The sequence below is a fragment of the Chiloscyllium punctatum genome, chromosome 42, assembly GCF_047496795.1.
Source record: "Chiloscyllium punctatum isolate Juve2018m chromosome 42, sChiPun1.3, whole genome shotgun sequence".
NCBI lineage: Eukaryota > Metazoa > Chordata > Chondrichthyes > Orectolobiformes > Hemiscylliidae > Chiloscyllium > Chiloscyllium punctatum.
The window spans coordinates 41,228,589-41,253,428 of record NC_092780.1 but is presented as its reverse complement, the minus strand read 5'-3'; the positions used below and the strand labels follow the sequence as shown (position 1 = coordinate 41,253,428).

General features: G+C 42.2%; 1 protein-coding gene across 12 annotated transcripts in view; it reads right to left on the bottom strand.

The window, feature by feature from the left end:
• The window catches only part of LOC140465920 (protein TANC2-like), a 1,065,959-nt gene that overhangs the window by 901,471 nt on the left and 139,648 nt on the right, over positions 1–24,840 (bottom strand). For all 12 annotated transcript variants that reach the window (XM_072561864.1, XM_072561863.1, XM_072561859.1 and 9 more), the window contains one exon: positions 12,714–12,890. The gene's annotated coding sequence lies outside the window, so the exon portion shown is untranslated. The remainder of the gene's footprint in view (positions 1–12,713; positions 12,891–24,840) is intronic.

Sequence of the window (24,840 nt, the reverse complement as noted above, 5' to 3'; positions counted from 1 at the left end):
TACAGATGATAGATAACTACAGCAGAGATTGAAATTGGGACAAAAGTTTTCATTTCTAAGAAAACATATTGACGTGCCTTCGCCATGAGCGACATTCATCGGGGCACTTGTAGTAAAGCCATGCAAAATCATGTAATTAATTGCTTAGAGCCACTTACTTTAAAACATCAATGCCATTGGTTTTTAATTAATCCAGAGATACTTTTGTTTCCCTCCTGTTTTGTCAATTATGAAATCAGACACATGCAAAATAAAGCAACAAAATCAAGAATTTCCAATTAATATGTATGGCAAATGTTTTGTCTTTGAAGTTCACTTGCAGGACAACTTTACCCCAAGCCTCTTTATAGTCTTGGTCAAAATATGAACAAAAACGCTAACACCAGAGGTGAGTTCACAGTGACTGCCCTTGGTATTGAGGCAGTTCTTAAGCGAATGTGTCATAAAAGACTCCCAGTCAAAATAAAGCCAACTGGGATCAGCAAGAAAACAACAAAAAAATCTGGAATTAAGAATCTACTGATCACCATGAAACTATTCTCAATTGCCAGAAAAACTTATCTGGTTCACTAATGTCCTTCAAGGAAGGAAATCTGCCATCCTCACCTGGTCTGGTCTACACATGACGCCAGACCCACAGTTGACATTCAGTTGGCCTCTGAAATGGTCTAGCAAGCCAGTCAGTTGCACCAATCACTACAAAGTCTCAAAGAAATGAAACTGGACTAGTTCACTTGGCATTGAATTAGGCACCAGAAAAGACAATAGCAGAAACAGGCCTGTCGACCCTGCAAAGTCCTCCTCACTAACATCTGCTGGCTAGTGCCAAAATTGGTAGAGCTGTCTCACAGACTAGATTAGATTCCCTACAGTGTACAAAAACAGGCCCCTTTGGCCCAACAGTGCACACCGACCACCCGAAGAGTAACCCACCCAGACCCATTTCCCTCTGACTAATGCACCTAACACCATGGGCAATTTAGCGTGGCCAATTCACCTGACCCACATATCTTTGCGATGAAACCAGAGCACCTGGAGGAAACCCACGCAGACACAGGGAGAACGTCATACTCCACACAGACAGACAGTCACCCGAGGCTGGAATCGAACCTGGGACCCTGGCACTGTGAGGCAACAGTGCTAACCACTGAGCCACTGTGCCGCCTCAAGCAATGACACAGACAGCCTGACATAGCCCTACTAAACAGAATCACACCTTACAGATAATATCCCAGACACTATCACCATCCCTGGATGTATCCTGTCTCGCTAGCAGACAGACTCAGCAGAGGTTGCAACACAGTGGTGCACAGTCAGTTACTCGTGGATTGCTCAATATTTACTCCAGGTCCCATGATACTTCAAGGCTTCAGGTTAAACATGGGCAAGGAAACCTCCTGCTGATTACCACAGCTGATGAATCAATACTTCTCCATGCTGAATAACACCAAAAAGAAAGTACTGAATGGCAAGGGAACAAAATGTACTCTGGGTGGGGGATTTCAACGTCGAAAAGTGTGGTGCTGGAAAGGCACAGCCGATCAGGCAGAATCGGAGGAGCAAGAAAGTCAACATTTTGGGCATGAGCTCTTCATCAGGAAGAATGAGGGGGTGGCCCAAAGTGACTGAGACATAAATGGAAAGGGGGGGCAAAGAGAAGGGGAAGAGAAAGACTGCTGGTAGCTGGGAATGCAATGAGGTTGGGGAGGGGTGGTCATGATGACGATAGGTCAGAGAGGAGGCTGGAGAGAAGAGGTGGAAAGGATGATGGACAGGTAGTTCAAGAGGGCAGATTGGATCTGGGATAAGGTGGGGGCAGGGGAAATGAGGAAACTGGTGAAAATCAACATTGATCAAGTGTGGTTGAAGGGTTCCAATGTGGAAGATGAGTTCTTCCTCCAGGCATCGGGTGTCTAGAGTTTGGCAGTGGAGGCAGCCCAGGACTTTAATGCCCTTGGCGGAGTAGGAGGGGGAATTCAAGCGTTCAGCCACAGGGCAGTGGAGTTGTTTAGTACGTGTTCCAGAGATGAAACGTTCCGCAAGTTGGCATCCTGTCTCCCTAATGTAGAGAAAAACAGACACAGTCAATGACATTTGTGGAAGTACAAGTAAATTTCTGTCGGATGTGGAAGTTCCACCTCTGAACCCTCCAACCACACAAGATCAATGTTGATTTCAAACGTTTCCTCATTTTCCCTGCACCCAACTTAGAGATCCAACTTTCAAACTCTGCACTGCCCTCTTGAACTGTCCTACCTGTCCATCTTCCTTCCCACCTATCCGATCCACCCATCTCTAAACATTATCACCATCACCTCACCTTCATCTACCGATTGCATTCTCAGCTACCTTCCCCCAGCCCACCCTTCCTCCCCAATTTATCTCTCAGCCCCCATGGGCCATCCCCTCATTCTTGAAGAGCTCTTGTTCGAAACATCGACTCTCCTGCTCCTCAGATGCAGCCTGATCGGTCATGCTTTTCCAGCACCACACTTTTCGATTCTGACCTCCAGTATTTGTAGTCCTCACCTTTCCCTGGGGGATTTTCAATGTCCACCTAGCAGTAGTTCAGTGGTTGCACTACTGATCAAGTTGGTCAGTTCCTCAAAAGGACATAGCGGTTAGACTGGGTCAGTGGCTGACGTTGAGGAAACCAAGAGAAGGAAAAAGCATACTTGACCTCTGCCAATCTGCCATGACAGTATTGCCAAGAGTGATTACTGCAGTCTTTGTGGAAACAAAATCTTGTTTTCACATTGAGAATAACTTCCATCGTGTTGTGTAGCACTATCACTATGCTAAAATAGGACAGACTTTGAACAGATCTAGCAACTCAAGAATGGGCATCTGAGGCACTGTGGACCATCAACAGCAGAATTTTACTCCAACACAATCTGTAACCTCATGGCCTGGCACTCAACCATTACCATCAAGCTAGGGGATCAACTCTGGTTCAATGGAGAGTGCAGGAGGGCACGCAAGGAGCAACACTAAGCTTACCTGAAGATGAGGTGTCAATCTGGTGAAGCCACCACACAGAACTACTTGCATGCCAAACAGTATAAGCAGTAAGTGATAGGCAGAGCTAAGCAATCCATAACGCTCAGATCCAAGCTCTGCAGTCCTGCCACATCCAGTGGTGAATGGTAATGGACAATTAAACAACTCACTTAAGAGGAAGTTCCACAAATATTCCCAACCTCAAATGATGGAAGAGCCCAGCAAATCAGTGCAAAAGATAAGGCTGAAGCTTTCACAGTAATCTTCAGCCAGAAGTGCCTACTGGATGACCCATCTCAGCCTCCTCCATTGATCCGTAAGACATAAGAGCAGAAATTAGGCCATTCAGCCCATCAAGTCCGCTCCACCATTCAATGACTGATAAGTTTCTCAATCCCATTCTCCTGCTTTCTTTCTTGATCCCCTTAATCAATCTCAGTCTTAAACATATTCAATGACCTGGCCTTCTGTGACAGTGAATTCCATAGATCCACTATTCCCTAACTGAAGACATTTCTCCTTATCCCCATTCTAAAAAGGTCTTCCTTTTACTCCAAGCCTGTGCCCTCGGGTCTTAGTCTCTCCTATCAATGGAAACATCTTCCCAACATCCACTGTCCAGGCCATTCAGTTCTCTGTAAATTTCAGTAAGATACCCCCCTCGTCCTTCTAAACACCATCGAGTATAGACCCAGAGTCCTTAAACGTTCCTCATATGTTAAGCTTTTCATTCTGGGACCATTCTCACCTCCCCCTCATGGTAAAAGGTTTGGGGGGGGGGGAAGAATGGTGTGACATTGTTGATCAGGGACAATATTACAGTTGTAGAAAGAATGTTTGGGGACTCATTAACTGAGGTAATATGGGCTGTTGTTAGAAACAGGAAAAGGAGAAGTCACCATGCTGGGAGATTTCTATAGACCTCCGTATCGTCCCAGAGATGTAGAGGAAAGGATAGCAAAGATGATTCTCGATAGGAGTGAGCAAGGCAGGGTAGTTGTCATGGGGGACTTCAACAATCCAAATATTGACTGGGATCACCACAGTACATGTACTATTGATGTGTCGGTTTTTGTCCAGTGTGTGCAGGAGAGCTTCCTGACACAGTATGTCGACAGGCCTACAAGGGGCGAAGCCACTTTAGATTTAGTACCGGGTAATGAGCCTGGTCAGATGTTAGATTTGGAAGTAGGTGAGCACTTTGGAGATAGCGATCACAATTCTGTCAGGTTTACCGAGCAAGAGTTACAGCTGGGGGTAGTAGGGAAATTGCGATGCAATTAGGAAAGATTTAGGAAGCGTAGAATGGGCAAGGAAACTGCAGGGGATAAGCATATTAAAAATGCGGAGCTTATTCAAGGAAAAGCTCCTGTGCGTCCTAGATAAGTATGTACCTGTCAGGCAGGGAGGAAGATACAGAACACGTGAGCCGTAGTTTACTAAGGAAGTGGAATCCCTGGTCAAGAAGAAGGCGGCAGCTTAAGTTAGCACAAAATGTGAAAACTCAGGGCGCTTGAGGGTTACAAGGATGTCAGTAAAGACCTAAAAAGAGAGCTCAGAAGAGCCAGGAGGGGACATGAGAAGTTGTTGGCGGATAGGATCAGGGTTAACCCTAAGGCTTTCCATAAGTATGTCAGGAATAAAAGAATGACGAGAGTTATATTAGGGCCAATCATGGATAATAGTGGGAAGTTGTGTGTGGAGTCAGAGGAGTTAGGAAGCACTAAGTAAATATTTTTCAACAGAGTTCACTATAGAAAAAGAAAATGTTGGCGAGAAAGATACAGAGATACTTGCATCTAGACTAAAAGAGATTGAGGTTCACAAGGAAGAGGTATCAGAAATACTGCTGAGTGTGAAAATAGACAAGTCCCCTGGGCCAGATGGGATCTATCCTAGGATCCTCTAGGAAGCAAGGGAAGAGATTGCCGAGCCTTTGGCAGTGATCTTCAAATCATCGTTGTCTACAGGAATAGTGCCTGAGGACTGGAGGATAGCAAAAGTGGTTCCCTTGTTCAAAACGGGCAGTAGAGACAACCCTGGTAATTACAGACCAGTGAGTCTCACTTCAGTTGTTGGTAAAGTGTTGGAAAAGATTATGAGAGATAGGATTTATAACCATCTAGAAAAGAATAATCTGATCAGGAACAGTCAGCACGGTTTTGTGAAGGGTAGGTCGTGCCTAACGAATCTTATTGACTTTTTTGACAAAGCGATCAAACAGGTTGATGTGGTGTATATGGATTTCAGCAAGGCGTTCGATAAGGTTCCCCACAATAGGTTATTATACAAAATGCAGAGGAATGGGATTGTGGGAGACATAGCAGTTTGGATCGGTAATTAGCTTACTGAAAGAAACAGAGGGTTGTAGTTGATGGAACATGTTCATCTGGGTGTCCAGTCACTAGCAGCGTACCACAAGGGTTGGTGTTGGGTCCACTGCTGATTGTCATTTTTATAAATGACCTGGATGAGGGCTTAGAAGGGTGGGTTAATAAATTTGTGGACAACACCAAGGTCGGTGGGTGTTGTGGATAGTGACGAAGGATGTAGTAGGTTGCAGAGAGACAGAGAGGATGCAGAGCTGGGGTGGCAAATGGAGTTTAACGTGGACAAGTGTGAGGTGATACACTTTGGACGGAGTAATCGGAATGCAAAGTACTGGGCTAATGGTAGGATTCTTGGGAGTGCAGATGAGCAGAGAGATCTCGGTGTCCACGTACACAGATCCCTGAAAGCTGCCACCCAGATTGACAGGGTTGTTAAGGCGGCATACAGTGTTTTGGCCTTTATTAATAAAGGAATTGAGTTCCGGAACCAGGAGGTTATGCTGCAGCTGTACGGCCACAGTTCTGGTCACCGCATTATAAGGAGGATGTGGAAGCTTTGGAAAGAGTGCAGAGAAGATTTACTAGGATGTTGCCTGGTATGGAAGGAATGTCTTATGAGGAAAGGCTGAGGGCCTTAAGGCTGTTCTTGTTGGAGAGATGGTTGAGAGGTGACTTAAGAGAGATGACCAGAGGGTTAGATATTGTGGACAAGGAGAGCCTTTTTCCAAGTATGGGGACGGCAAACACAAGGGGACACAACTTCAAAGTGAGGGGGGATAGGTATAAGACAGATGCCAGAGGTAGTTTCTTTACTCAGAGTAGTAAGGGTATGGAATGCTTTGCCTGCATCGGTAGTAGATTCGCCAAGTTTAAGTGCATTTAAGTCATCATTGAACAGGCAAATGGACGTATATGGAATAGTGTAGATGGGATAGGCTTCAGATTAGTATGACAGGGCAGCGCAACATCGAGGACCAAAGGGCCTGTACTGCTATGTTCTAACCACCTCTGAATACACTGCAGGGCTAGTATATCCTTCTGAGATATAGGGCCCAAAACTGTGCACAATACACAAATGTGGCCTAACCAGAGCCTTGCGGAGCCTGCTTTTATATTTGAGTCCTCTCAGATTACATTTGCCTTCCTACTGACTCAACCTGCAAGTTTACCTCGAGATAATCTTGGATTAGAGCTCCCAAGTAATTTTTTCCCCATTTAGAAAACAGCCCATGCTTCTAATCCTCTTACCAAAGTGCATGATCTCACATTCTCCCATGTTGTATTCCATCTGCCAATTCTTGCGCAGCACTAGAGACACCAGTCTTCAGCAATTTGATTCATTCCACGTAATATTAAAGAAACAGTTGGAGACACGGGATACTGCAAAGGCTATATGCTGTGACAACATTTAAGCAATAGTACTGAAGATTTTGCTCCATAGCTTGCCACTCCCCTAGCCAAACTGTTCCAGCACCCAATGTGAAAAATTGCCCAAGTATGTCCTGTACATAAAAATCCAAGACAAATCCAACCTGGCCAAATACTGCCCCATCAGTCTACTCTTGATCATTAGTAAACTGACAGAAGGTATAATCAATAGTGCTATCAAGCAGCACCTGTCCAGCAATAATGTGTTCAGTGATACACAGTTTGGGTTCTACCAGGCCATTTAGCTCTGGACCTCATTACAGCCTTGGTCCAAACAAGGAAAAGAGCTGAATTCCAAAGGTGAGGTGAGAGTGACAGCATTCAACCAAGCATCAAGAAGCCAGAACAAAACTTAAATCAATGGATATTAGGGAGCAAACTCTCCAGTAGTTGGAGTCTTCCCTGACACAAAGGAAAATGGATGTGGCTGTTGGAGGTCAGTTATCTCAGCTCCAGGATATCTCTGCAAGAGTTCCTCAGGGTAGTGCCCTCAGCCCAACCATCTTCAGTTGCTTCATTAGTGACCTTCCCTCCATCATAAGGTAAGTGGGGATGTTTGCCCATGATTGCACAATGTTCAGCAGAATTCGTGACTCCTCAGACACTGAAGCAGTCTACGTTCAAATGCAACAAGATCTGGACAATATCCAGGTTTGGGCTGGCACGTGGCAGTAACATTCGCGCCACACAAATTCCACGCTACGACCACTTGCGCAAGGAGGATAAGGGCAGCAGATAAATGGGAACACCACCACGCTCAAGTTCCCCTCCATGCCACTCACCATCCTGACTTGGAAATATTTTTCCATTTCTTCATTGTTGCTGGTTCAAAATCCTGAAATTCCCTAACGGCATTGTAGGTCAACCTACAGCAGGTGGACTTCAACAGTTCAAGAACGCTGCTCGCCACCAACTTGTCAAGGGTAACCAAGGAAGGACAATGAAATGCCGGCCAGCCAGTGACTCCCGCATCCCACAAATGAAGAAAGAAAGAAAAATTCCACAGGCTTGAGTCATATCTAACATTAAGGAATGTAATGATTGTTGTTGTAAGCTAAATGATCCTATCACATAACAAGAAGTGTGTTACTACACAGACAGACAGCTGAACCGAAGCAGCCTTCGTACCTCTGTATTTACAACACAATAAAATTAAACCAGTGAGGACACCCAAGTAGGCAATCCAATGGTTCCTAAAAAATTTTGAATAACCAATCCCATTTTTGGTGAATTATTAATTTCCAGATATTTAATCAAAAGGCTTAACAATTTATTAAATGCAAACTACCATTAGCAGACAGAAAACTAAACAGCATGGTAAATTGATTAATATCTGTGTTTCAACTCTGAAATATTTCTTGTCAGTCCTATTCACACAAAAACAAACAGACAAACAAATACACAATTAAAGGATAAATAAAATAACTAAATTGTTCAGATTAATTAAATGTCATTCACAATGCGTTGTTCACAGGTTTCAGGTGTGGACTCTGGCTACTTTTCTTGAAATGTTGATTTAAGGTCACCTTGTCAGTTCACCCAGGCAAAAGCAGCAATACTTTTAACTCAGCTTTCCTTTCTTTGGGTCTCTGGAAACTGGTGTATCAGGTTAGACAGGGAGCTTTCAAATCTTCATGCTGTCTTGGCAGCATTCCAGAATCATCTCTCAGAAAACAGTTTAATTTTTTTAAAATTCTGGTCCCATCTTAACAGTTTGATCAACTGCCCATGAGCCCTTAGTCACCATTCAACAAACCCCATCTGCTTGTATGTAGGGCCCCCTGCAGACTTGCTGGAACCACCTTCCAGGTGGCTGACCTTGTTAATAGCCAACTTCTGCTATCTGTTTAAACACAATGCTTATCCCAGGGTTGCTGTGAATGCTGGAACCTTTTCATCAAGGCTCAGCTTGTAATTAGTCTCCAAGTCTGCCTCACAAAGAAACAGAGCTGGCCTGGTCTGTTCTCTTTTTAACAAAAGCTTTCCCAGTCATTTCCAGCTCATAATTGAAACTTATGAAAAGTAAAACAAAAAAAATTGCAACATCAACAATGGGTTCCTCAAGGCAATGTCCAAGCACCCACTAACTCCAACAGTCCCTTCCCTCCAGAACAAGATTAGAGGTGCAGTCGTTCCCTACTGATTGCACAACATTCAGGTCAATTAAACAAAAAAAAACTGAAAGAACTATGGATTTTGGAAATCAGAAACAAAAACAGAAATTGATGGAAAAACTCAGCAGGTCTAGCAGCATTTGTGGAAAGAAAGAAGAATGAATGTTTCAAGTCCCTTCTTCAGAACTGTGAAGATTTAGGTCCATTCACAATTTTTTAGCATAATAAGACAATTGATGCCCACATTAAATATTATATTGACAAGACTTTGGGCTGACCAGTGACAAGTCAAGTTTGCACCACACATTAATATCAGATGTGGCTCAGCAAATAACACTATCGCCTCTGAATTCAAAGGTTGTGCGTTTAACTCCCAATCCACAAACTCAAGCACGAAAATTGATGTTAACACTTCGGTGTAATACTACAAGAAAGCTGCATTGTCAGAGGTGATTCCTTGGTATAAGGCATCCAACCAGGGTGGTCTCTGTTCTCCAAGTTGAATACAGATGATCCCACATGAAGGGTAGGAGAGTTCACCCAGTGGCGTCACCAATATTTATCCATCAACCAACGTCACATATCATCCAGTCAATACTACATTGATGTTTGTGGGAGTTTGCAAGAAGTTTCCTGCATTACAGCACTTTTTGTAATGTTTGAAGGTTATGCAAATGAATATTTATATAAATGCACAAATTCATACAAATACCAGGTAATGTCTATTGCCAATTAGATTGAATCTAACCATCATCTCTGAACATTACCAATGATTTCTCCTGCATCAACATTCTGAGGGTTATCAGTGATCAGAAACTCAACTGCCCCAGCTGCATAACTGCTAATGACTATGAGACTGGTTAATGATTCTGTAGTGAGACAGCATCAACATCTTGCTACAACAGCATTTTATTAACCAACTGCTTCCCCACATGAGGGGAAGGGCAGCAGGTACCTAGGGAAAGCAGCACATCTAAATTCCCCTGCAAGTTAAATAACAACCCAACTTGGACATCTATCGCTGTACGTTTAATCGCTGCGTTAGAATCTAGAGTTCCTTATCTAACAGTCATAGCACCTTGGCCACATGGACCACAGTGGTTCAAGAAGATGGCTCATGTTCTCAAGGCCAACTATGAACGGGTAATAAATGCAACTTTATTTTATTTATTTAAAATAAATAATATTGTTGTACAAGCACTTTTATATTTCAGACAATTAAGTATAATCCACAATAGCAAAAATATAGACAAAATAATAGTACAGTATTCAGATGATTCAACTTGAAGCAGTTTGTATCATTGATACAGCCTTTTTCTGAAGGCTACTTACAGCTATTCCCAGCTTTCCAGAAAACCATTCATTTAGAAGAACAGTTGAAGTAGAAAATGTAAGGGAGATGGTTACAGGAGAATATAGGCAGATTGGTCGGATGTGCAGATCAAAGACACAGAATGTAACCCTAATAAGTGCGAGGTGGTGCACTTTGGAAGAAATAACAAAACAAGGGAATGCTCATTGAATGGCAGAACACAAGGAAGCTTAGAGGGTCAGAGGGACTTTGGGATTTTTGGCCACATATCCCCGAAGGTGGCAGGGCAGGTTAATAGGATAGCTTAGAAGGCATAGGAGGACATTTGCCTTGATCAGTCAAGACACAGATTGTACAAACAGGGAGGTTATGCTGGAGATGTTCAAAACTTTGATTAAGCCACAGCTGGAGTTTTGTTTGCAGTCTGGTCACCATTTTAGGAAGGGCATATTGCACTGGAGAGGGTGCAGAGGAGAATCACCAGAATGTTGCCTGGGATGGAGCATCTTAGCTACAAAGAGAGGTGGATAAACTCAGATTATTTTCTTTGGAGCAGAGAAGTTGAGGAGGGGCCTGAGATGTACAAGATTATGAGGGACAGAGTAGATAGAAAGCAGTTGTTGCCTTTAGTTGAAGGGTCAATAACAAAGAAGCATAATCTTACGGTTAAAATGGCAGGAGATTTAGAAGATACTCGAGGAAAAATGTTTTGACCCAGAGGGTGATAGAGGTCTGGAATACACTGCCTGGAAGGTAGTACAATCTCTCAAACCTTTAAAATGGACTTGGATGAGTACTCAAGTGTCATAGCATTCATGTTATGGGCCTAGTGCTGGAAAGAGGGCATAGATTTAGTGTATTTTTGGAGGTAAAGTGTTGATAGGCTGAAGGGCCTCTTCTGTACTGCATGATTCTATGATTCGAAATCTGAAATTTCTCCAAGCTGATTGATTTGCCAACACAATGTATTATTTGAAGAAACATCAAGGAGATGATGGAAATGCACTAGTGTGCTTTATATGCATTTGCAAAACGATTTGTGAATGATATAGTGAGGGCGTTAGGACAGTCATTTAGAGAGGGTGCCAGGGCTTTCGTCAGTCCAGGACTGTTCTTGGCAGCATTTCAGGAAGTTGAATTCACTTTTAATCACTGTAAACAAATGACACGATCAGTGTTGAACACACGTCTTCGGTGTAATGTTTCTATCAGGACCTTGAGATCTCCTTCGGATAATCGATATTCGGATAATTGACATTCGGATTATCAAGGTTCTTCTGTACAGAGGAACCTCAATTATCCGAAGGCCACTGGTGGGGAGTATTTCATCCTGTTAAATCAAATGCCAGATAACACAGTTTAGCCATGCATTGGGATCTTGCGATCTTGTTTGGATAATCCAAAATTTGGATAATCGAATGCTGGATAATCAAGGTTTTTTGTAAATGATATTTTCCTAGCTACCATCAGTTCTGAGGAAGGGTCACCAGACCCAAAACATTAACTGTGATTTCTCTTCACAGATGCTGCCAGAGTTGCTGAGCTTTTCCAGCTATTTCTGTTTTGTTTCTGATTTACAGCATCTACAGTTCTCAGTTTTTATAAGCAATTCTTTGCTTTATTTTAGAGTAAGAAGCAGTGTGTGTTGCGGACAGTGACAGTTTCAAAGTCAAAGTTGGATTGCACTAAGGACTAGGACTGAGCCCCTTTTCCTGACTTTTACGGCATTTAAATGAAACAAAGTGAAGTGCTATGTTTAATAATATTTAGAGATAACAATGAGTTGTGTGGTGGGGATGATGAGAACATGATCAAGTAGCCTGAGAACATAAGAACTAGGAGCAGGTGTAGGCCATCTGGCCCTTCAAGCCTGCTCTACCATTCAATAAGACCATGGCTGATCTAGAACTGAGAGGAGCACACTGGAAGACAGGAATCTTAAAACCAGCAGATCAAAGACTCCACTTATATGCTGAGAGTTTGAGGCTAAGGAAGAGGATCAGAGTGAAGGTGTAAAGATTGTCTAAAGGTGAGCAATTTCAAGTACCTGATTAACAAGTAAAGGGTCCTCAGAATGAAGGTTATGACAATAGAAACATTGATTTTGAACTTGTTTCCAGAGATTTAAAAGATAGTTGCAAGAATTGAATGGCTAGGAGTAGGAAAAGTTATTTACACATCGATCGGTTAAAATGAGAAACTCCCTGCCATAAATCATTTCCAAAGTAGAGTCACGAATTATTGTCAAAAAAGTGTTGAAGAATTTAAAAAAAGGAATAATTATGGGTATGGGGAACAAACACACAAATTGGAATACATTTTTTCATTTTCAACTGATAGCCTGGAACAATGTCTGCATCCTGCAGTTAATCAGGCCTTCAAACACCAATGCCTATTACTGAAATGACATAAAAAATAGAATGCTAAACTATTCAGTTTTCTTTGGGAGGATCTTACTGCCAGATTAATTCATATCACTAACCACATAAACAATTTATAGACAGCAACATTGCTGAAAAATGTTCTTACTGTGTAAGTCTATCAGGAACCAAAGCGAAGTAGAAATACGCCATGAACCTTTATGAATGATCACCAGACGACATCTGCTGCTGGCTATTAAGACCAGCTTCTTTTACTGTTTCAACTTCAATGAAAATACAGTCATATCCCAATGGATTCGTCCAGATCTGTGTTACCGGTTTTACTCTGCGAGAAAGGTAAGAAAAAAGTGTCAGTTAGTCTCCAAATAATAATTTATCACATAATAGGCAATAGATAGCCTGGAGTTTAAAGTCAAACTGGACTCCATCATTCCATATCAATACGTCCCCTTATTAAATTCAACATAAAGAATTTCTCCTCATCCAAATGAAGAGTAGAGTCATAGAGATGTACAGCATGGAAACAGACCCTTCGGTCCAACCTGTCCATGCCAAACAGATATCCCAACCCAATCTAGTCCCACCTGCCAGCACCCAGCCCATATCCCTCCAAACCCTTCCTATTCATATACCCATCCCAATGCCTTTTAAATGTTGCAATTCTACCAGCCTCCACCACATCCTCTGGCAGCTCATTCCATACATGTACCACCCTCGGCATGAAGAAGTTGCCCCTTAGGTCTCTTTTATATCTTTCCCCTCTCACGCTAAGAGTATGCCCTAGAGTTCTGGGCTCCCCGACCCCAGGGAAAAGACTTTTGTCTATTTATCCTACCCATGCCCCTCAATTTTTTCAACCTCTATAAAGGTCACCCCTCAGCCTCTGACACTCCAGGGAAAACAGCCCCTGACTGTTCAGCCTCTCCCTGTAGCTCAGATTTCCAACCCTTGCAATATTGTTGTAAATCATTTCTGAACCCTTTCAAGTTTCACAACATCTTTCCAATAGGAAGGAGACCAGAATTGCACGCAATATTCCAACAGTGGCCTAACCAATGTCCTGTACAGCCGCAACATGATCTCCCAACTCCTGTACTCAATACTCTGACCAATAAAGGAAAGCATACCACAGACCTTCTTCACTATCTTATCTACCTGCGATTCCACTTTCAAGGAGCTATGAACCTGCACTCCAAGGTCTCTTTGTTCAGCAACACTCCCTAGGACCTTACCATTAAGGTGTATAAGTCCTGCTAAGATTTGCTTTCCCAAAATACAGCACCTCGCATTTATCTGAATTAAACTCCATCTGCCACTTCTCGGCCCATTGGCCCATCTGGTCAAGATCCTGTTGTAATCTAAGGCAACCCTCTTCGCTGTCCACTACACCTCCAATTTTGGTCTCACCTGCAAACTTACTAACTGTACCTCTTATGCTCACATCCAAATCATTTATGTAAATGACAATAAGTAGAGTGCCCAGCACCGATCCTTGTGGCACTCCACTGGTCACAGGCCTCCAGTCTGAAAAACAACCTTCCACCACCACCCTCTGTCTTCTACCTTTGAGCCAGTTCTGTACCCAATGGCTAGTTCTCCCTGTATTCCATGAGATCTCACCTTGCTAATCAGTCTCCCATGGGGAACCTTGTCCAACACCTTACTGAAGTCCATATAGATCACATCTACTGCTCTGCCCTCATCAATTCTCTTTGTTACTTCTTCAAAAAACTCAATCAAGTTTGTGAGACATGATTTCCCATGCACAAAGCCACATTGACTATCCCGAATCAGACCTTGCCTTTCCAAATACATATACATCCTATCCCTCAGGATTCCCTCCAACAACTTGCCCACCACCGATGTCAGGCTCACTGGTCTATAGTTCCCTGGCTTGCCTTTACTGCTATTCTTAAACAGTGGCACCACGTTTGCCAACCTCCAGTCTTCCAGCACCTCACCTGTGACTATCGATGATACAAATATCTCAGCAAGAGACCCAGTAATCACTTCTCTAGCTTCCCACACAGTTCTCGGGTACACCTGATCAGGTCCTGGGGATTTATCCACTCAAACGTTTCAAGACATCCAACACTTCCTCCTCTGTATATGGACATTTTGCAAGATGTCACCATCTATTTCCCTACAGTCTATATCTTCCATATCCTTTTCCACAATAAATAGTGATGCAAAATATTCATTTAGTATCTCCCCCATTTTCTGTGGCTCCACACAAAGGCCACCTTGCTGATCTTTGAGGGGCCCTATTCTCTCCCTAGTTACCCTTTTGGCCTTAAAATATTTGTAAAAACTCCTTGGATTCTCCTTAATTCTATTTGCCAAAGCTATCTCATGTCCCCGTTTTGCCCTCCTGATTTCCCTCTTAAGTATACTCATACTTTCTTTATACTCTAAGGATTCACTCAATCTATCCTGTCTATACCCAACATATGCTTTCTTTTTTTTCTTAACCGAACCCTCAATTTCTGTAGTCATCCAGCATTCCCTATACCTACCAGCCTTTCCTTTCACCCTGACAGGAATATACTTTCTCTGGATTCTAGTTATCCAATTTCTGAAGGCTTCCCATTTTCCAGCCGTCCCTTTACCTGTGAACATCTGCTTCCAATCAGCTTTCCAAAGTTCTTGCCTAATACCGTCAAAATTGGCCTTTCTCCAATTTAGAACTTCAACTTTTAGATCTGGTCTGTCCTTTTCCATCATTATTTTAAAATGAATAGAATTATGGTCACTGGCCCCAAAGTGCTCCCCCACTGACACCTCAGTCACCTGCCCTGCCTTATTTCCCAAGAATAGGGAAAGTTTTGCACCTTCTCTAGTATGTACATCCACATACTGAATCAGAAAATTGCTTTGTACACACAAATTCCTCTCCATCTAAACCCTTAACACTTTGGCAGTCCCAGTCTATGTTTAGAAAGTTAAAATCCCCTATCATAACTACCCGATTATTCTTACAGATAGCTGAGATCTCCTTACAAGTTTGTTCCTCAATTTTCCTCTGACTACTGGCGGGTCTATAACACAATCCCAATAAGGTGATCATCCCTTTCTTATTTCTCGGTTCCACCCAAATAACTTCCCTGGAAGTATTTCCAGGAATATCCTTCCTCAGCACAACTGTAATACTATCCCTTATCAAAAATGCCACTGCCCCCTCTCCTTTATCCTTCCTGTAGCATTTGTATCCTGGAACATTAAGCTGCAGGTCCTGCCCATCACTGAGCCATGTTTCCGTAATTGCTATAACATCCCAGTCCCATGTTCCTAACCATGCCCTGAATTCATCTGCCTTCCCGGTTAGGCCCCTTGCATTGAAATAAATGCAGTTTAATTTATTAGTCCTGTCTTGTCCCTGCCTGCCCTGACTGTTCTCAGCTGTACCCGTCTCAGATCGGCCTCTTTCGTCACCATCTCCCTGGGTCCCACCCCCCCCCACCTGACTAGTTTAAATCCTCCCAAGCAGTTCTAGCAAATTTACCTGCCAGTCTATTGGTCCCCTTCCAATTTAGGTGCAATCTGTCCTTCTTGTACAGGTCACTTCTACCCCAAAAGAGATTCCAATGATCCAAAACTGTGAATCTTTCTCCCATACACCAGCTCCTCAGTCATGCATTCATCTGCTCTATCCTCCTATTCCTGCCCTCACATTGAAAAACTGCCAATGTGATGAATGAACTGAAGCACTTTGTCCATATAAACAAAAATGTCTTTTTTCTAGAAACATTAAGTGCACTACTTTTACTCTACAGTAAACTCTGATTAAGTTCAGACCATTTCTCTCATTTCAAAATCAAGGAATAGTTTTCATAATTTATAAACAATCTTTTTTACCAGTCAACTGAGTTTTTATTCATAGTTGTTATGTTTAGCATAATCTTATTTCAAGCTAGAAGCAAAGCACCAGCGAAGAGCAATGCAGAGTCCACACCGCTGGGAAAAATTAGGGTAAGGAGGTACAGAGAAAAAAGGGAATTGGATGCATGAATATATCAGGAAAGCTGTTATTCACACAAAGATCAGCACATGAAGTGAATGAGATAGTCAGGAACAAATACCTACTTGGAATGAGAACTTCCAGTTTGCAAGATTTTTGTTATCATGCCTGAAAAAGCATCTAATCTTCTCATGCACGTAGAGCATCGGGCCCTTCTCATTGTCACTTACTAGAAGCACTGGCCAAAAGGGGCAGCACAGTGGTTAGCACTGCTGCCTCACAGCGTCAGAGACCCGGGTTCAATCCCTGTCTCGGGCAACTGTCTGTGTGGAGTTTGCACATTCTCCCCACGTTTGCGTGGGTTTCCTCCGGGTGCTCCGGCCTAACCTAAGTCGCCTAACCTAAGTCGCCTAACCTAAGTCGCCTAACCTAAGTCGCCTAACCTAAGTCGCCTAACCTAAGTCGCCTAACCTAAGTCGCCTAACCTAAGTCGCCTAACCTAAGTCGCCTAACCTAAGTCGCCTAACCTAAGTCGCCTAACCTAAGTCGCCTAACCTAAGTCGCCTAACCTAAGTCGCCTAACCTAAGCTAACACAGATGAAGCAGTTAAACTTGATAGAGGGTGCATTTAAAAAGAGTCAGAGTTGACAGAATGCAAATGATATAGGGGAGAGCAGACAGGACTGGGAATAGAAATGAGAGCAGAGCACATATACTAAATGGAGCGGAGACTGAAAGGGTAAGGTGATCAAGATGCAAAGACAGATATAGCTCTTTACCCAGATAATCGTAGCGACTTCCAATCCAATAAACTTGGTAGCAGACACAAAATGACCCACCAGTTGTCACGGTACTCTCCTACTGTTTCATTTGGCAAACTGAAGACAGATTACGTAATAGGACAAGACTATGCTTTTATATTTTTTCCTGTTTTTTTTTTGAAGAACAGAGTTTTTGAGTCATAGACAAAGAGCTATCTCGTCAAGGCCTTTAGAGTTAGTTTTAAAGTTGGAACAATAAAAGCAGCATGAATGAACGGAATCAGCATTTTCGTTTAGCTTTCAGTTACTCTGGTTTTAAAGTTGGCTGTGGAAGCTGTTTTACCTTTCTCTGTTACAGTTAAAAGTTTGGGTTCTCTTTCTGTTGCCAAGATCACATATGAGACAATCTGTTTTACTGACTTTGCCAAGGGTGCCTTTTTTAAGTTGCTACTATATTGGAACAGTTGCTGTTTTGTAGTTAAATGTGTTATTCTGTCAAGTTTTCCAATAGAGTTAAAGTTATGCCAATTCACCTCTCTTTTGTTTGTATTTTAACTCTGGAATAAAGGTATATTTTGCTTAAAGCAGAGACGTGAGACCAATCGAATTAAGCCTAAAACACAGCACTTACACTTGCCTTTAAATAAGGTAAAATTTAGGGGCTAGGGTACCTCTGATGTAAGTACTGAGAACTTGGTCTGATTCATAATAATGGATAATTTTGGTTTCCAGTCACCCATGATGTCATCTCTCCATGTGCCAAGCCATTCAATGACATCACCTAGCAACATAATGATGTCACTATCAGCACATTAAAATTCTATTGCCTGGTGATTTTCAAAAATAGCATTGCACAACAAAACCAACTTGCTCTCCAAATCGTTTAAAACAATTATAATACCATGAATGTCAAATTCAGTCCTAAAGTAAAGACTACAGCAGCCTGCATGATCTAACAGTGTCCATTCATACAGACAAATGTTCAGAAGCCCAAAAGTGAATTATTGGGTTGGTCTGGCACAGAGGGCTCTCAGAAACCACACAAGATAAGGTGTAAGTTGATTGCCTAATATTATTCATGCAGCAACTGGGAACAATATTGATCTGACCAACATTCTGCCACACGTGACTCCAGGTTAAAAACTGTACAAATTGGGAGAGGCAACCCTAAGTTGAGGTAGGGCTAGCCGTTTCTAACGGTCTCTTCACTTCTGTGCTTGAATATCTGCTAAGCCCTAAAATAGGAATGCAGCTGATGGACTAGTTTACCAACTCCTTACAGAGTTCCCTTTACACTGCGACGCATGAAAAACTTTCACAATTACCACATACCCTCAGGGTATGGGTACAGTTTTACTAATAATCACTATCATCTTTATAATTCTTCTCCATTAAGATTCTAGGATAAATGGTTTCCATGAAAAGTGGCACAAACATCTCTCAAAAATATGGTGCAAATTTAGAGAAAAGAGCATTTAAACAGTCAAGTGCCTCCTGAAAACTCGTCCCACTCCTGATCCATCCATTCGACCAAGGCATCCCGCTTACTAAAGCAACATTGGGGAAGCAGCATTCTAGATGCAGCAAAACGTGGTGGAACCCAGAGCAGCAGGAATTTGGAGAGCACTTTTGATAACATAAAGAGCAGCCCATAGCTAAGGTTCTCAAAACCAAAATTCTATGGGTGTAAACTGTTAACAATACCATAAGTAGAAAAATGATTCAAGACCCTTTAAATGAAGAGTCTAAAACTGCACTGTATTTGAGAAGTACCCTCGCTAATGTTTTGTAAAACTGAATCATAGCATCCTACCAATTCTTTTTGTAATAAAGGATACCATATATTAGCCATTTCAATTACATGCTGTACCTGCATACAAATGTTTTGGGACTCATGCACTGGAAACAACCAGATCCTTCTGCACCTTGGAATTCCACATTTGAGAAACACGCTGATCATTTTGACAGGAAGAATCAAATAGCAGTCATATTTTCCCACATCATACTCTGTCAGATCTTTGCCCATTCACTCCATCTGTCTGCAACATTCACAACATATTTGCCGCGTACCTCAGCATCATCTGCAAGTTTAGCTACCCTGCCCTCAATCCTCTCATCCATGTCATTGACAGAAATGGTTATAAGTCGAGACTCTAGCACAGACCCATGCAGGATTCAGTTTGTCACATCCTACCAACATAGAAAGACCAATACATATGTACACACAGCCAATTTTCTATCCATGCCTTGAGCTTTCATTTTCCACAATAACCTTTGATGCGGCATCTTATCAAATGTCTTCTAGAAATCCAAGTACACTATGTTATTTCTTCAGAGCACTCCTATAAATTGGTTAAACATGGTTGTCACATTTTGCCGAGTTTGTTTTTCAATTGGATATTTGTGTTGAACATCTTAAATTACTTATTTAAATGTTGCCCACTGTTAATTTACCACCCTAACTTTTTATCCAAATTTTCCAAATCAACTATAGGCAATTTTCCTGAGTTTAAGATTCCTGTTTCTGATTAGAATGTTGCACACGTCAACTTAACATGGAATTCAACTGTGTTTATGATTACATAATAGCATATATTTTGCTAGACTTTACACATTAACCATGTCACTTGCACCAATTCCTTCAGAGATGTGTACAATTAACTTTGCCCAATGCTAAAACATTTGTATGCAACTGTCTTCATTCTTTCAATCTTACTTTGAAACTCTCATATGTTGTGGTCACTCATTCCAAGAGGATCCTGAACTACAAAGTCATTTACCAATCCTTCCTCATTACGTAGTACCAAATCTAAAATAGCCAGTTCTCTGGTTGGATCCATAATATATCACTCTAAGTTACAATCCCTCACACACTATGAACCTTTTTAGATTAGCATGGCCAATTCAACTAACCTGCACATTTTTGGATTGTGGGAGGGAAACCAGAGCACCCATGCAGACACGGGGAGAATTGCAAACTCCACACAGAGTCGCCTGAGGCGGGAATTGTACCCGGATCTCCGGTGCTGTGAGGCAGCAGTGCTAACCACTGTGCCACCATGCCGTCCTTTGCTGCGCTCTGTCCAATGTAGTAACATCCATTCTATAGCAGGGCGACCAGAATTATACATTATGCATTTTAAATCCATGCAATTTATAGAGCACTAACCGATAAGCAATTCACACAATGAATGAGCTGAACATCTGTTTAATTAGTATTTTGGTAAAATGGATTGAGTGTGTGATAATGGCCACAGTAAACTAAGAACACACTGCTCTTCTGCCAATTATGCCGATGGACTTTCAAAATGCACTTTGTTAAAGAATTCAACCACGGATTGTGTGAGTCACTGGCTAGAACATTTATTCCTCACCTGAATTGCCCTGAAGTGGTGGTGAATTAATTAATTGCTTCAGTCAATGTGGTGTCAGAACACTCAGTGTTGTTAGGAAGGGAATTCTAGAATGTTGATCAAACTATAGTTCCAAATCAGGATGCTAAGTGGCTTGAAGGACAATGTGCAGGTGATTGTGTTACCATGCATCTATTGCCCTTGCTCGAGGTGGTAAAGGACTCGGGTTTGAAGAGTGTTAGCTCAATCAGCCTTAATGAGAAACTATTGTGCACAATGCTGCCATTCAGCATCAACAGTGGAAGTAGTAACTATGGAAGGTGTTAGACATGGTGCCAATCAAGAGGACTGCATTATGTTGGATGCAGTCTAGCTTCTGGAGCTGTGCTTATCACATGCCTGACAAGTTTGCAGAAGACAAGCAGTAAGCAAGACATTCCAAAATTCCCAGCTCTTTCACCACAGTATTTATTTGGCTCATTCCAATTCAATTTCTAGTCAATGGCAACTCCCAGAATGGCCAGAGAGATTCAACTGTACTAAGACCAGTGAACATCAAGGAGCAACACATGGATTTTCTTTCCACATAGATGTCTTTGCAAGTTTCCTGCCACTTATCAGCACAAGCCAGAATTGTGTCCAGGTCTTATTATATTTGGACATCATTAATTCATGGAATAAGCAAACTGGTTTAGTTAAAAGAAAGTCACCTTCAATGCAAAGTAAAAACGCGAAGGTGGAACTGTGTTCAAAATAGGTGAAACAAACCATAAACAAGAACAGATTCTATTTGCTCAAGTTCAGGGTGAGTTCAGTCACCACTGCATGGCAAATAGAAGAATTTTATACAGCACCTGTCAAGATCATTCCATTGCAACAACACAGGAGAATATGAAATAGATGAGCATCCAAGAATTGAAATATGGTGCAGAAACCATTAAATGGAGTATACATATTGGATTCAGGTACAAGTTGAATTATTGTGATCCAAGTGATTTGTTTTCCAACCGTATTGAACGATTCTATAAATATGAGATTTGTTTTTCAGGGATAGTAGAGCTAGTCAGAAGTTAGCAAACCATCATAAACCCTATCATATCTCATTCAGCAGGGTGTAATTTTCTAAAGAGATGTGAGAGATGAATATCAGACGATTTAATATCTTGAACTGTTTAGTTTATTGTGCAAAGGGTTCAAAAAGCGTATTTATAGTTCAATGCTCTCAAGTCTTTCATTTCCTCTCAACTTGGCAGGTCCAAAGTATATTATACATAATGCAGACATATCACTGTACTCAAGGTAAGTTCTTTTTAAGCAAATGCTATAATTTAAACTTAATTGCTTCAGCCTTTTATAGATGTGGTGACATGTATTCTAAAGGGATAGGAGCATCGAACAATGTAATTATAACTTAGCAAATGGCATGTTATTATGTTGTTATACAGTTGTGGAATGTTTTACCTTAACACCATTAATAGCAGCTTTTAAAATGTTAAGGCGGCAACGTGTTAACTGCTACCAGCAAGTTTGAGCAGTGGTTTAGACCCAAAAAGCTGTGCAGTCTTCTCAAAATTCACAAGCTACAGGAATTTTAAAACTCATTCATGGAATGTGGACATCAATTATTGCCCAGTCTTAGGTGCCCTTGAGAATGTAGTGGCAAGCTGCATTTTTGAACTGCTGCAGTCATTGGTTTTGGTACCCCAACAAAGCTGTTCAGGACACAGGTCTGGTTTGTGTGCAGTAACAATGAAGGAACTAATACATGTTTCCAAGTCAGGATGTGGGCGTTTTTTAAAGCAGAACTGTACACCACATGGAGCATACAACATAAAAACTACTTCTTTTCACTTCATTCTCAGGATAAAGGAGATACCAACAAGACCAGTGTTTATTGACCATCCCCAGTAATGAAAATAGTAACCAGAACTACTTAGAGAAAGAGGCAATACCAAGGAGGAGAGTGGTCAAAGACACTTGGACGTCAAAGTGGCTCAGTGGTTAGCACTGCAGCCTCGCAGCACCAAAGACTCAGGTTCGATTCCGGCCTCTGGCAACTGTCTGTGTGGAGTTTGCATGGTCTCCCTGTTGTAGAACTTGGTACATAGAACAATACCGCGAAGAACAGGCACTTCGGCCCTCTATGATGCCCCGACCTGTGAACTATTCCCAGTTTGCCCCCTAGACAATCCCATCATCATACATGTACTTATCTAAGGATTGTTTAAATCTTCCTAATGTGGCTGAATTGACTACATTGGCAGGCAGGGCATTCCACGCCCTTACCACTCTCTGCATAAAGAACCTGCCTCTGACATCTGTCTTAAGTCCATCAGCCCTCAATTTGTAGTTGCACACCCTCATACAAGCTGACGTCATCATCCTAGGAAAAAGACTTTCACTGTCTACCCTATCTAATCCTCTGATCATCTTGAATGTCTCTATCAAATCCCCTCTTAGCCTTATTTGTTCCAATAAGAACAGACCCAAGTCTCTCAGCCTTTCCTCATAAGACCTTCCCTCCAGACCAGCCAACATCCTGGTAAATCTCCTCTGCACCTCTTCCAATGCTTCTACATCCTTCCCGAAATTTGACAACCAGAACTGTACACAACATTCCAAGTGTGGCTGCACCAACGTTTTGTATAGTTGCAGCAGGAATTTGCGGCTCCAGAACTCAATCCCTCTACGAACGAAACTAACACACCGTATGCCTTCTTAACTGCACTATCCACCTGGGTGGCAACTTTCAGGGATCTATGAACATGGACTCCAAGATCCCTCTGCACATCCACACTACCAAGACTCTTTCCATTGACCCAGTACTCTGCCTTCCTGTTATTTTTACCGAAGTGCATCACCTCACAGTTAGCTGCATTGAACTCCATTTGCCACCTCTCAGCCCAATTCTGCACTTTACTCCTGCAATCTGTAACATTCTTCCAAACTCTCAACTACTCCTCAGACTTTGTGGAGCCACAGAACATGGGGGAGATACTAAATGAATATTTTGTATCAGTATTTACTGTGGAAAAGGATATGGAAGATATAGACTGTCGGGAAATAGATGGTGACATCTTGCAAAAAATGTCCAGATTACCCTTTTCACTTCCTCCTCTGTAAAGATGGATAAATCCCCAGGACCTGATCAGGTGTACCAGAGAACTCTGTGGGAAGCCAGAGAAGTGATTGCTGGGCCTCTTGCTGAGATATATTTGATCATCGATAGTCACAGGTGAGGTGCCTGAAGACTGGAGGTTGGCAAACATGGTGTCACTGTTTAAGGAGGGCAGTAAAGACAAGCCAGGGAACTATAGACTGGTGAGTGAGCCTGACCTCGGTGGTGGGCAAGTTGTTGGAGGGAATCCTGAGGGACAGGATGTACATGTATTTGGAAAGGCAAGAACTGATTAGGGATAGTCAACATGGCTTTGTGCGTGGGAAATCATGTCTCACAAACTTGATTGAGTTTTTTGAAGTAGTAACAAAGACGATTGATGAGGGCAGAGCAGTAGATGTGATCTATATGGACTTCAGTAAGGCGTTCGACAAGGTTCCCCATGGGAGACTGATTAGCAAGGTTAGATCTCATGGAATACAGGGAGAACTAAACATTGGATACAGAACTGGCTCAAAGGTAGAAGACAGAGGGTGGTGGTGGAAGGTTGTTTTTCAGACTGGAGGCCTGTGACCAGTGCTGTGCCACAAGGATCGGTGCTGGGCACTCTACTTATTGTCATTTACATAAATGATTTGGATGTGAGCATAAGAGGTACAGTTAGTAAGTTTGCAGATGACACCAAAATTGTGTAGTGGTATAGTGGACAGCGAAGAGGGTTACCTCAGATTACAACAGGATCTGGACCAGATGGGCCAATAGGCTAAGTGGTAGATGGAGTTTAATTCAGATAAATGCGAGGTGCTACATTTTGGGAAAGCAAATCTTAGCAGGACTTGTACACTTAATGGTAAGGTCCTAGGTAGTGTTGGTGAACAAAGAGACCTTGGAGTGCAGGTTCATAGCTCCTTGAAAGTGGAGTCGCAGGTAGATAGGATAGTGAAGGCGGCGTTTGGTATGCTTTCCTTTATTGGTCAGAGTATTGAGTATAGGAGTTGAGAGGTCATGTTACAGCTGTACAGGACATTGGTTAGGCCACTGTTGGAATATTGCGTGCAATTCTGGTCTCCGTCCTATCGGAAAGA